The sequence below is a fragment of the Bidens hawaiensis genome, unplaced genomic scaffold (genome assembly GCF_021521415.1).
Source record: "Bidens hawaiensis isolate Kalapana, Puna unplaced genomic scaffold, B.hawaiensis_p1.1 tig00001842_1, whole genome shotgun sequence".
Lineage (NCBI taxonomy): Eukaryota > Viridiplantae > Streptophyta > Magnoliopsida > Asterales > Asteraceae > Bidens > Bidens hawaiensis.
In genome coordinates this window covers 2,245,635-2,260,023 of record NW_027491102.1, presented here as the reverse complement: position 1 = coordinate 2,260,023, position 14,389 = coordinate 2,245,635, and the positions used below count along the sequence as shown (strand labels likewise).

Sequence of the window (14,389 nt, the reverse complement as noted above, 5' to 3'; positions counted from 1 at the left end):
TCTCTTCATAATTAGGTCAATTTTCTATTTGTTTCTCAACGAATCTCGATTCCAGACTCCCATCTTTCTTCCAATGGACGGGTCATTAGTTTCATATCAGCTATGTTTGTTTTATTAAGGTTTATTTTTATTTTCCTAAATTTGTATAGGGTCATGTTAGCTTTTGTTATTTATGTTTGATTTAACTGTATTTTACTTTTCATATCTAATTATTTTATATGTGGCAACTAAATGCTCATGGGTAGGAACTGTTTGATTGTAGGAACTGTTCGATTGTTGTCAATTTGATATTAGCTTTTGTTAATTAACTTTGATTTAAGTTTATAGCAAATGGACCAACCAAGTCTGTTAGGAATAATATGTGTTGTTGCTTATTTCTAATCTATCTATGTAATCTTTTTTCCGTTTCACTGCTGAAGATGCATTACTAGATTAGTTATAGTTATATTATGTTAGTATTCGTCTATACTATGTTAGTATTACTGCAGATGAGGTTATGGTGGTAGCAGTATGGTAGAATAAAGAGTGTTTACTGATTAAAACTTGTAACTCATTATTTAAATTTGCCATATGTTGTAGATCAGCCTCGGGCCATACCAGTACAAGTCAAAATGCATTTTTTGATGTTTGTTAATTTAGAAACGATTGATATGGTGAAGGATGTGCTTGGATAACGGGGAAAGAAAGCTGCTGATGCAACAAAGAAGAGGCAGGACTATGCTCGAAAAGTGTGGCAAATCTGTAAGTTTACTACTTACATGTTATGATTAATTCTCTTTACAAAAGACGACGAATTTACGCGGTCAAAATTATATATCAGCTCTATGTAAATGTGGAATTTGTTTTTTTTATGCATTAGTTGAATGTTTTGTACGTTAGCTATTGTTTAAGGGAGTTGAATTATTTAGAAGTAATCTGTTTGTACATTTAAACTAATCGTTTAGTTATTTAACTCAGTTAGTTTTTATTTTTCCGTTAACCGTTCATACTTTTGTATTTGGAGTTTGTAATTAGGTTAAGTAGCTATTTTTGAATGAGAATTTAATTTTTAACCAAATTCGTTTTACTTAAAATTTCAAAATTTTCATTAGATTGAAGCTTTATAGTTAACTTCCAAGTGTGCTTCATAAGCTTAAGCTTATTCGATTGCATTCAACAAGACTGCAAGAAGATTACATTTTGGTGTGTTAGTTTTCGTCAAGGGGTCTGAGAATACTGAAACTCTTTAGTAATATGATGTTATTGACCAAATGCAACGATACCTAACTTGACTGGTGTAATGCGTTTGACCTGTTCTTCATCCTTTTATAATACTTTGAATCTAATAGTAATTTGTTGCTTATCCTTGAAAGAAACTGAACACTTTCGAGGGTTATGTGTTTGATCTTTGTTTATTTAAATTATCATCTTATTTGGGATGACGAAAAGCAAAGAAATAGGTTTGGCAAGGACCAACAACTCAAGATTTTGATGTGCGTAGAGTTCAATATAATTGCGTTTTAAGCAATTCAATGTCATGTCCTCATGTTTTGGGTATTGTAGGGATTCTAAACCCTGCATCCCGATTAGACTCCAGCTGCAATCAGGTCCGCCATCATGACCACCGGTTAGATTACATAGATTTATATTATAGACTATTGTTTTGTAATTTGATGTTTAATCATGCAGCAAGAACATGGGACAACGAGGCAAAACCAATTACAAACGCATCACATGTTAAAGCAACACCGCTTAGCTATGTGGAACAGGACATGTGCAGCCAAACCGGATCATGGACCATTTTCTGGTGTACAACCTGACCACAATTGATTCCCCTGACTTTTTGTGTGCACTCAGCCACACCAAGTCTCAAATTGAGAAGTTTTCAGAAACACCATATGCATGTCCATCTAAGAACGTTTATAAACTTCGATTTATCTTAGTGGGTCAGTTACAATGACTCGAGCAATTAAGATAGTTGGTTCACTAGCCACCTACGTGTCACAAGTTTTTAAACGGGTTGATTAGTTGATATGTCGGTCCAGGTTCAGTCAAATAGTTGAAGTTATAAAAGATTGGCAAAGAAAAAATTTTTAAGGTTAGTATTAACTAATTATTAGATCAAAAGTGTGTTTAATTTTGGAATTCTTTGTACATTGAACCTGTACGAAATACTTCCAGCAAGGTAGTTAGCACCTTCTTTGTGTTGTGGTTATTACACATTCATAGGTGGTTTAAGTAATACGCTCCTATGCATGTGTGTGACGTACATATCACGTACTTTGTTGAGGTATAGATGAATGTGAATAAATCAGAGAGCAGAGGTCGAAGATGAGCGTGGTGGCTACTGTAAAACTAGCAATGACTCAGTGAGGACATGGGGAATGATCGTCGCCTCTTCCAACTTGTGACATGACACCAAAATGGTTTCTATTAATAAAAAAATGTGGTCGTATTGTATCAATATTAAGTATATTGGACAAAAACACTTCACAACAACTCATAAAGTATGTGATCAAGGACAAAAACAACACGCTCATTTCATATGACAAATATTCGTTTTCATGTTTGTTCGTTTAAATAGTTGAATGTTCATGTTCGTTTATGTTAGTTCGTTAAAAATCTAAAAAACCTACAAATCTTAATTAAAAATTTGAAAGAGCCCAAACGTTAAAAATATAATGAATGTGATAAACTAATATATATGTATCTAAATCAAATAAAACTACGTTAAAAAATATAAAACATATCATTACAAAAAATAAAATACTAAAACAATTAAAAACAAAAACCTAAATAAGCCCCCGTAATTACAGGGCTAAAAGCTAGGTATTATATAATATATGATCATGTATGTATGTATGTAATCTATTCAAAGTGATTACCATACTAATTCGGCAACTGCCTGATTACATACATGTTCATAATATTCAACCAAACAATTCTCAATCCCAGTCAGTAAGTTGTTATTTCTTACACTGTAAATTTCTGCTTTTTGTATAATTGTCTCATATATGCTTCTAACTGTTTTAAGTAATCGCAAAGCCTCCTCTCCTATGTTATATTATATTATATAACTAACTAACTGCCCATAAGGTGTTTGTATAAATGCCTCAAATAGTTATCGCGCATTGAATGAGAGTCTCCTTTAGGCTTGTCCAGTCATAACGAATCTTGTGTGTTTTTTTAGTTTTTACCTCTTTGGGACTTCTATGCATTAAGTTCACACTACACAGTCAACCTTGAGCCGAGCTTTGGCTCGTTTAAGGTACTACTGGAGCTCAAGCCGAGCTTAGACGTGTTTAAGGTTTGTCTCAAGTAATGAAAAACGTATATAATTAATTAATAAATAATATATGAGCCTAGCCCGAACTTGAAAAAACAAATCACGAGCCGAGCTTGAGCTTTAGAAAACGAGTCGAGCTCGAGCTCTCGTAAGTCAAAACGAGCTGAGCTTTAGCCTTGTCGTGCTCGATCTTGGCCAGGATCGTTGGCACCCCTAGTCAAAGTCGGTCCAGATCGGCCAAATTTAGGTCAGAATTGGTCAAAATACTTGAAAATTTACATATAAAATTCCAATCTGATTAATCCTTATTAGTAATCGCTAATTGGCACCCCCACCACCGCCTAGGAGTTCTACAGCACTGTTGTCAAAGACACGTGTATGCGTATCAAACCCATTTTATATATCTTATTAATGAACAACCATTACTGCAGGTCAGTAATCTTGTTTAACCTCACATGGATCCAAATCCAACACGCGCAAACACAAGAATCCGTTCATCAATATCAACACCATCAGAAGAATCAGCATTGGATTTAGACAAAACATGTTACAGTCAATCTAATCTCGCATCATTCAACCCACCAACACTTCAACCGTGGACAACACTCAGAGAGCAATGCTGCATACTTTTCATGGCCCACCTCAAGCCGACTCAGTGATGCTGCTGAAGAAAGAACAAACTATTTTCTGAACCTGCAAAAAGGAGTTTTACCTGGCAGGTTACCTAAAGGGCATCAAGCAACTACTTTGCTCGAGTTAATGACTATACGCTCGTCTCATAGTAAGATCTTGAGGAGTTACAGTCTTGGTACTGCAAGGATTCGTAAGGGTGTGTTGACGGATATACCTGCAATTCTAGTATTTGTTTCCCGTAAAGTTCATAAACAGTGGCTTAGCCCGATTCAGTGTCTACCCACTATCTTGGAGGTAAGAAAGAACATCCTATTGTGTTACGTATGCATCCTTCTAATTATTCAAATTGGTGTGTGCAGGAAATCGAAATAAACTGACATACCTAAACCAAATCAGAACCCAATGATTTTGTTTGACGTTTTCTTAAAAGCTGAAATTTCGATTTGGTTTCATTTTTGTATTGGTTCAGAACCGAAAAAGCAGAACCGGCCCATAATAAGCGAACCGAACCGACCCATATATGTTACCCTTATCTATTAATTATTATTTGAAAGGATGGGAGTAAATCCTTTTATTTGAATGCTTGCTATTAAGTTTATAAAAAATTTCGTTTTGAACTTTGAACGTTTTTATAAGCATTTCATAAATAGCGTAACCCAAGTAAATTAGGCCTAGATGTATACTAGTCAATTAATCATTAATAAAAAAAGATTTAGGCTCAAGTTTAATATCTTGGGCTCACTTTTTTCTGCCCAAAATTTTCAACTCAAATGGGAAAACCCAAATAAACCGAACCCAAGCTAAAAATCGAAAAACCTGAAACCCAACGGTTTTGAAAAACTCAATGAAATTTCGGTTTTTTGGCTCAATGTGAACCCAAAACGGACCCATGTACACCCCTATTTCATATGTTAATTTGTGTTGGTTAACCTGACAGGGACCTGGAAGTGTGTGGTGTGACGTGGACGTTGTGGAATTTTCATACTTTGGTGGACCTGAACCAATAAGTAAGGAACAGTTGTATACCGAGATTGTGGATGATCTTCGTGGAAGTGGCTCATGTATCTGTTCTGGTTCTCAGGTATTATTATATTCTTATTATATGCTATCAAATCTTTACTTATTGGATATGATTTAAAGTTGCATCAAGTCATCAACCACTGTTATTGATGTCTTTATGTTAAAATTAATCAATTATTGATCAAGTTGTTAACTTTACATGAAAATGACTGGTTAAATCGTGGTGGTTTATTTTATATGAAACACTTTTTGTGTGTTAGGTAGCAAGTCAAGAAACATACGGAACGCTGGGTGCTATTGTGAGAAGCCAAACGGGTAATCGACAAGTTGGTTTTCTCACAAACCGCCATGTGGCGGTTAATTTGGATTATCCAAATCAGAAAATGTTTCATCCTTTACCGCCAACACTCGGACCCGGGATATATCTTGGTGCAGTGGAAAGAGCTACTTCATTTATTACAGATGACCTTTGGTATGGTATCTTTGCTGGCATTAATCCAGGTTAGATTTTTATAGACATTGTCATCATACATTTATTAAAATTTCATTTGGATTGTTGTATCTGACCCGTTTAATAAATGGGTTGTGCTCAGGTTGACTTGTTTGACCTTTTTAATCAAACAGTGGAATGTGTCAACCCTCTAACCTGGTTAATCAAACAGGTCAACCCGTCAACCTGTCAATCTGTTTAACCTATTTATTACAACCCACCAACCCAGTTAGCACATTTACAATGTGATCACTACCCGCCAACCCATTTGACACGTTTAGAATTTTGGAGCGTGCATGAAACCAAAAGAAGCGGGCCAAAATAGTCGAACCCAAACAAAACCCAACTTTTTGGTTTTATGTTTTCACAGAAACCAAAATTTTGGTTTGATTTTGAATGTATTTAAAACTGAAAAACCAAACTGAACTCAGTTATGGATTTGCATTTTTATTTTGAATGTTAAGTAGTTTATAAGAATTTAATTAATAATGAGCAAAGTATTTTAGCCCAACCGTATAATAATCTGTTAATCAACAAGAAGATTTAAGCCCAAATTCATGATTTTGTGCCAATTTTATTTTAGCCAAAAACTTTTAACCCCAAACAGTAAAACCGAACTGAAGCTAAACAAAAACCAACGGTTTGGTTTTATGTTTTTTGTAAAAGAATTATGGATTTGCATTTAATAAATAGTGTGACAAAGATTTAAGCCCAATTCATTATTTTGATCCAGTTTATTTTTCGGCCCAAAATTTCCAAGCCCAAATGGTAAAACCGAAAACTAGTGGTTTTAAAAAAACTCGTAAACCGAAGTTTCGTTTTCGGTTTGATTTTAGCCTAAAACCGAACCATACCCACCCATGCACATCCCTAATTTCTTTCGTTCTGTTGATCATGCAGAGACATTCGTTAGAGCAGATGGTGCATTCATCCCGTTCAGTGATGATTTTGACATGTCAACCGTAACCACATCAGTAAAAGATGTTGGAGAAATTGGAGATGTAAACATCATAGATCTACAATCTCCAATCAACACTCTGATTGGCAAAAAAGTTATAAAAGTTGGTAGAAGCTCAGGGTTGACCAAAGGAACAGTCTTAGCTTGCGCGCTTGAATATATTGACGAAAAGGGCATATGTTTTTTCACTGATTTTCTCGTTGTCGGCGAAAACCAACAAACGTTTGACCTTGAAGGCGATAGCGGAAGCCTCATTATCTTAAAAGGCGAAGATGATGAAAAACCGAGACCCATTGGGATAATATGGGGCGGGATCGCGAACCGAGGTCGGCTTAAACTTAAAGTCGGTCAACCACCCGAAAACTGGACGAGTGGTGTTGACCTTAGTCGCTTGCTTAATCTTCTTGAACTTGATCTTATTATTACTAGTGATGCACTAAAAGGTTTGGATTTTGGACGTTAGTATTATCTTTTATAGAAAAAATTGCACAAATGGTCTTTGCGGTTTCACCATTTTGCAAGTTTGTTCTCCAGATTGTAAAAATTGCAAGCTTAGTCAAACATAAGTGCGAGGGTTGCGCATTTAGTAGCCACCGTTAATCCCTATTAGTATTAAACAGAAAAGTGATGTCTTGTGCCATTCATAAACCCTAATAGAATAGTCGTTTGTGTGAGGTTAATCCCATTTTAGTTGAAGCACTAATAAAATCGAACGTTCTGTTTAAAAACATGAGGTGATGAAGTCAACGTAAGGAGTTCTGGAGTTTGATAGACTATATTAGGATTTCAAATCTAATAGACAGAATTATGGCACACAACATCACTTTTCTATCAAACACGAGTTGGGATTAACGGTGGGGATTTAACGCGCAACCCTCTCATAATTGTTCGGACTAAGTTTGTGATTTTTAAAATCTAAGGACCAAATTTGCAAAATGGTCAAACCACTATATATATATATATTATGCTGTGAGTTTTTATATGATTAAACGCGTCAGGTGCGGTGAACGAACAAAGAGCTGCATCAGCAACAGTGGTCGGGTCAACAGGCGAGGATTCTTCACCGCCTGAAATAGTGTTACCTAAAGACAATTCAGAGCCATTAGGGCTTCATATCCAACAGCATATTCCTTTTGAAGATGGGGTATCTGGTGGTGGGCCTGATATTAATCTGCCTCCTACTGAAAATGCAGCCCATTTGGAAGACGGGCCTAATGTGGGCCCAAGTGTTGAGCATCAGTTCATTCCGAGTTTCAATGAGAACTCGTTGTTCAACAGAAGCGAGAGACGGTGTAGGGTGGTGTCTGAGAATTTAAGTGCTTTGAAAAGCTGGCCTGATGAGGATCTCGGGTTTGGACTTCAGCTAGGGGATAATGAGCCCAAGAGAAGGAAGTCTGAGCCTTTGTTACCAAGTGTGGATGAAGAAGGTAAATCATAATGAGAGGCGGGCTAGCTGTGTGGTTAAGTGTAGGGCCGGTTGAGTCGGGCTTTGTTTCGTGGTAGGCTATTTATACTTTAACAAGTCAAATGTTTATACATGTCTCTTTTCATGATCGTGTTTGTATAAAAATAATGCTTGTTTTAAGCTGTCCTAATGTGGACTGTAATCAAATATGTGGATGCAAGTATACAACACGTGCACAAACCGAGTTTGTTTACCACACGACGTTCTATAACTTAACATGAGCCTCGCCTTTTTCGCTTGTCTCCAAGAGATAAACTTGGTAATAATCGGTTGTATTGATCAGGGAAAATACAAGAGATAATATAGATATCATATTTACACATAGAACCCTCTAATAGTTAATATAGAGACTGTTTAATATCCACTAGTAATCAATTTATAATAAATAGAGAGACTGTCTAATATTCCCCCTCAATCTAAGGCCGAGAAGCGACCTGTAGCTTGGACCGTAAAGAGAAGAACTGTTGCGAGGGCAATGGCTTAGTGAAGACATCAGCAATCTGATCGTGTGTAGAGATGAACTGAACTGCAAGTTTCTTTTGAGCAACTTTTTCTTTCACAAAGTGAAAATCAACCTCTACATGCTTTGTACGTGCGTGAAACACAGGGTTAGTTGATAGATAAGTAGCCCCTAAATTATCACACCACAATATGGGAACCGAGGCCATGGGAACATGAAGTTCACGCAAAAGTGCTTCAAGCCAAGTGACTTCAGCAACGGTATCCCCTAGGGCCTTGTACTCGGATTCGGTCATAGACAGTCCTTTGTTTTCGAGCAGACCAGGAAACAAGATTGGAACCAAGATATATTGCAAATCCCCCGGTGGATCGACGGTCATCAGGGCAACCGGCCCAGTCAGCATCCGAAAACGCATGCAAGGAGTGATGGGCAGCATCAGTGTAGGCATGTAAGAGTGAACCAGACTTGTGTTGGATAAGAAGACCGTAATTCGATGTTTCATTGAGATAGCATAGGATACGCTTAACCGCGGACCACTGGTTTTCAGTGGGAGATTGCATGAACTGGCAGACCTTGTTAACTGCAAAGGTAATATTCGGGCGTGACAAAGTAACATATTGAAGAGCTCCCACCATTTGACGATATTTAACTGGGTTGTCAAACAGGGGACTGTCACCAAGAGATAGATTGGTTGTAGTGGTGATGGGAGAGGGCACCGACTTGGAATTGGATAGGCCCGCACGTTCAAGGAGGTCCTTAATATACTTCTGTTGAGAAAGCAGTATGTCAGTCCTTTTGGGGGTAATTTCAATGCCAAGAAAATAGTGAAGCTGACTCATATCTTGAACAACAAAAGACGAACTAAGGCTGGTCACTACCTGTTCGATAGCCCTGGAGTTGTTACCTGTCAATATTATGTCATCAACATAAACCAACATATAGAGAAGTGTTCCCCCAGCCGAGTAGATAAACAGAGATGGGTCTGTTTTGGAACCCTTGAAACCGAGAGCAAACAGAGCTGAAGACAGGCCTCTTGGGGCCTGTTTAAGACCATATAGGGACTTGTGAAGCAGGCAAACGTGATCCGTGTTCTTAGAATCAATGAAACCAGGAGGTTATTGTAGGTAGACTGTCTCTTTGAGGTCCCGTGCAAAAAGGCATTTTGGACATCTAATTGTTGAAGAGGCCACTTGTTGGTGGTAGCAATCTAGAGAACAACCCGAATGGTGGTGGGTTTGACGACCGGGCTAAATGTTTCATGGTAATTGATGCCCGGTTGTTGATGAAACCCCTTAGCGACCAGACGCGCTTTATAACGTTTAATTGCGCCGGTTTGGTCCCGTTTGAGTTTGTAAACCCATTTAAAATCAACAATATTTGCATTAGAAGGACGTGGAACCAAGGACCAAGTTCCATTTCTCAAAAGGGCCGAATACTCTTCAGTTATGGCCTTACGCCAGTGAGGGTCTTTCTTAGCAATGGTAAAGGTGGCTGTTTGGCTGCTTGGGGTTAGGCCGTAAGTTTGCTGGACGAGTGCGGGTTGAAGGATGAGCATTTGTGGGAATGGTAGATGGCTGGTTAGGTTGTGAGCTAGAAGCACCAGCACTAGGCTTGGGACGCCTGCTGTAGGTTTGTAAGGGCGGAGTTTGGGCTGATTGTGAGTGGGCTGTAGAACTTTGGGATGGTGGGGATTGGGCAGGGGGTGTGGATTGAGATATAGGAGATGAAGGTGGAGTGTATGGTGGTGTTTCGACTGTCGAAACACAATCGAATACAGAAAGGTGGGTTGGATAGGATGAAACATAAGGGTCGTGAGGTGTAGTGGAAAGAGTGTCAGTAGAGGTATCCTGAAAGGGAAATGATTGTTCGTTGAAATGAACATGACGAGCAACATAAAGGCGGTTAGAGGTGGTATCTAAACACCGGTAGCCATGATGTGAGGTGCTATAGCCAAGAAAAACGCACGATGTTGAGACAAAATCCATTTTGTGCTTGTTATAGGCACGAAGATGGGGGTAACAACAACATCCAAAAACCCGAAGGAAAGAGAAATCGGGTTTGTGATTGAACACATGTTCAAAAGGAGAAATGTTGTAATTGGTGCGGGATGGGATCCGATTAATTAGATAGACCGCGGTGTCAAATGTGAAATGCCAATAACGTTTTGGAACATTGGATTGAGCTAATAATGTGAGACCGGTTTCAACAACGTGTCGGTGGCGTCGTTCAACAATGCCATTTTGTTCACTCGTATGTGGGCATGAAATTCGGTGGATGATACCGAGGGAGGAGAAAAAGGGGGAAAAATTCTGAAATTCTCCTCCCCAATCGGTTTGTACGGATTTTAACTTTGTTTGAAATTGACGTTCAACCATAACTAGAAAACGCATAAAGGTGGAACAGACATCATATTTTAGTTTTAAAGGAAAAATCCACATAAATTTAAAAAAGTGATCAACACATAATAGGAAATAGTTGTGACCGTCAAATGAGGTAACTAGGGCCGGACCCCATACATCACAAAACACTAGATCCAAAATACAAGTACTTTTATAAGTAGAAGATAATAGGTGAAGTTTTGAAGACTTCCCAATGGAACAAGAGTTACAAAGAGAAGTTGAACATTTATTAGAAACTGGAAGAGAATACTTAGATAACATAAACTGTAAAACTTGTGAATGTGGATGACGAAGCTGTTGATGCTAAATTGTAGAAGAAGCACGAGTTGCGGAAAAAGCTACTTTGGGAACCGATTGAGTTTGAGGAAGGCAAAAGGAGTAGAGCCCATCATTGCTTGGACCCGTGAGGAGGATACGGTGGGTAAGCTCGTCCTTCACAGCAAAGAAAGAAGAGTGAAATTCAAAATACACATTATTATCATGGCAAAATTTTTGAACCGAAAGAAGGTTTTGTTTGATTTCGGGAACATGAAATATGTTTGTAAGAGAAAAGGTTTTAGTTGGTGAATAAACGTGTGAGGAACCAATATGTAAAATGGGTAAGCCCTTACCATTACCAACATGAAGATTGTCCTCACCATAGTAAGGTTCATTACTGTCAAGGCTAGAGAGATCAGGGGCAACATGATTAGTAGAACCTGTGTCGGGGAGCCATGAAGTAGAGGCTTGTGACCGGGAATCAGCAAAGTTGGCAGAAGGTTGTCTCACCCGAAGGGTGGCAGGGTCACGATTTGGACATAGTGACGGAATATGACCAATACCACATCTGTTACATGAGCCATACACAGTATTATGGTTAGAAGCCCAACTGAATTGGCCTTGGTTTCCACCTCCTTGATTTCGGTTGTAAGAATAGGTGCCACGTCCACGACGAGTGTTCTGCCCGCGACCACGCCCACGATTGGTGTAGAAGGCTTGGGGCGGGTGATGGTTGTGGGGCAGCCTGTGGTTGAAGACCTAGTTGAGAAAGAAGCTGTTGAAGGGTTTGAATTGTTGAAGATGAGGTTGCCTGGTTACGATTACCTATGACAACCGTAAAGGCCTGAACAGGTGAGACATCAGGGGTTGATTTCTTGATCATGAAGTCATGATCGGATAGAAGGCCATGTAGTTCATTGAATGCGGTTGGGAATTGGCGAGTAAGGAGAGTGGTCTTCATGCCATTATACTCTTCCCGAAGACCAGATATTACAAGCATAACAAGGTCCTTTTTCCTTCATTGGTTCACTAATATTGGCTAGGGCATCAGAATACTCTTGGGCTCGAGCAAGATAAACAGATGGTGTTTCGTCTTCGGTCATCTGAATTTCAACAGCTGAGTTTTGAGGGTGTATTCCCTTGAGGAAGTATTCAGGGCGTAAGCACGCTCAAGTGACAGCCAAAGGTCGGGGGATGTAGTGCCTTGAACATGTCGGAAGGAGGCTTCGGAGATGGTGGATAGAAGAAGCATCCTGACATGAGCATCGTTGGAGACCCAGATGGGGTAATTTGGATTGGATTGTGGTGTTGGTGTAGCGCCCTTTTTTCCCGAGGAGGCTGCTGGAGCAAGTATTTCCGGTGAGCAGGGGATTGTTCCATCAATATAACCAAATAGGTTGTTGGTAACAAGGAATGGTTGGATCATTGCCTTCCAATACCCATAGTTTGTGTTTGTGAGAGAGAATCCAAATTTGTGGGAATTGTGAGCAGTTTTGTCTGTTGTAGAAAAGGCAGCAATGAGGGCCATTGTTTGGCTGGAAGTTGTGTCTAATCAGATCTAGCTCTGATACCAAGATAAACTTGGTAATAATTAGTTGTATTGATCATGGGAAAATACAAGAGATAATATAGATATCATATTTACACATAGAACTCTCTAATAGTTAATATAGAGACTGTCAAATATCCACTAGTAATCAATATATAATAAATAGAGAGATTGTCTAATATCAAGCATTCGCCATGACATGTTAAAGACTTAGTTGACCTACTCAGAAAGATAAGCATAGGATATATGTTGATTTACTTAAGCTGCGTAACTAAATATATCTTATTTTGCAAAAGAAATAGTGTGTACAAGAGCCGCATTGGCGGACCTATTGTGTCTTCAAGGGGCCGCCGTCCGCCTTAATTTTTTTCTTAATGTTATATATATATACCAAAATCCTAAGCGACCCCATAAAATTTTTCAGTCGCCCTCCTTAAATTTTTGAAGCCAGTGCCGACCTTTATAAAATTAAATCCGACCGTTAAAAACCATATATAATTTTTTAAAGTTAAATTTAATATAATATAGTAATTTTGAACATAAGTCCAAGTCGTTAGTTCATAAACAATTTAGCCCAAGTATTATAATGCCTATTATCCATGAGTAATGTTTAAACAAGCCCAAGTAGCCAACTAGTATACTTTTAAATTGGTGTAATGTTTATTAAAGCTATCACTCGTGTTATCCGTCGCAACCGCAATGGTAGAGAGATGTTTTTCGGGAATGAAGTTTGTGATATCCGATTTGTGTGACCGGATGGGTGATGAGAACTTAAGCGATATTTTGATTTGTTATATTGAAAAAGATTTGCTAAGGAATGTCTAGGTAGATGATGTTATGAAATTTCAAAAAATGAAGACTCGAAACGACTGTAGACATTTGAAATGATATTTGTCGTATTTTTGTTGATTCTCTTAAGTTGGGTTATCTTTTGTAATATTATTTAGAATACTTTTGTTGACTACCTCTTTTGTAATGATATTTTAAAGTATTTTTGTCAATTATTGTTAGTTGTATTAGCTTTTATTTTATATACGAACCGACCCAAAGCGAAGCGATATATTTTTATAGGGCGATAAACCCTACAAATCGCCGGTCTTAAAAAAAGATTTCTGGTTCGGCCACTGACAATGACAAGAGGACATGATGAATCAAATCGAGAGATGTGAGGCTACTGTGGTTTCATGTGCGTATGAGTGACATGTTGGTCAATCCGTCTTGAACTACCATATTAGATGAATGCATTGTTTACTTATATGTTCAGTTAGTACCATCCTTATAAATCGTCAACGTTTAGAATGACGCGTATAGACTAATCGGGTTAAAAAATGAATTGGAATTCTTGAAACTAATTCCCTCAAGTTCTTTCGTATAAAGGAATCCATACAATGGATTCTCCAACTCACGATTGTCACATCCACCACCGTTTTTATTTTTAATGAACTTGAATGTGGAACTTGAGAAATATCGAGTCTGTCTCTTTTGTTTAAACTTGATTATAAATTTCTTTTTATTTATAATGAATTATATAAAAAACAAAAAAATGATATTTAAAAATAACAAGTAATACTACCCGTGCATTGCGACGGAGCGGGTTAGCAGCATTACATGTTCGAAAGCTACCACGCATTTTGGCGGCAGGAAGTCTGCCAGGATCGATTTGATTCATTGTTGTAAATGTTTTGTGGCAATTAACAAAGTTGAGGGTCAAACTTTCATATGTGAAACTTTTGTAACAAAAGTCCAATTAACCAAAGTTTATAATTATTTTTGAGGGTAATATATATATATATATATATATATATATATATATATATATATATATATATATATATATTTTGTGACAAAAGTTTAAGAAGTGAAAGTTTGTCACTTGTCTTTTTAATTTATAA

The 14,389-nt window shown here is 37.8% G+C and overlaps 1 pseudogene across 1 annotated transcript; it reads left to right on the top strand.

Moving 5' to 3' along the window:
- Positions 1–3,720: 3,720 nt before the first annotated feature.
- On the top strand, positions 3,721–7,804 carry LOC143598049 (protein NARROW LEAF 1-like; annotated as a pseudogene). Its single transcript, XR_013147041.1, has 5 exons — positions 3,721–4,192; positions 4,836–4,979; positions 5,179–5,419; positions 6,309–6,809; positions 7,365–7,804. The product of XR_013147041.1 is annotated as a protein NARROW LEAF 1-like (transcript).
- The last annotated feature ends 6,585 nt before the right edge of the window (positions 7,805–14,389 follow it).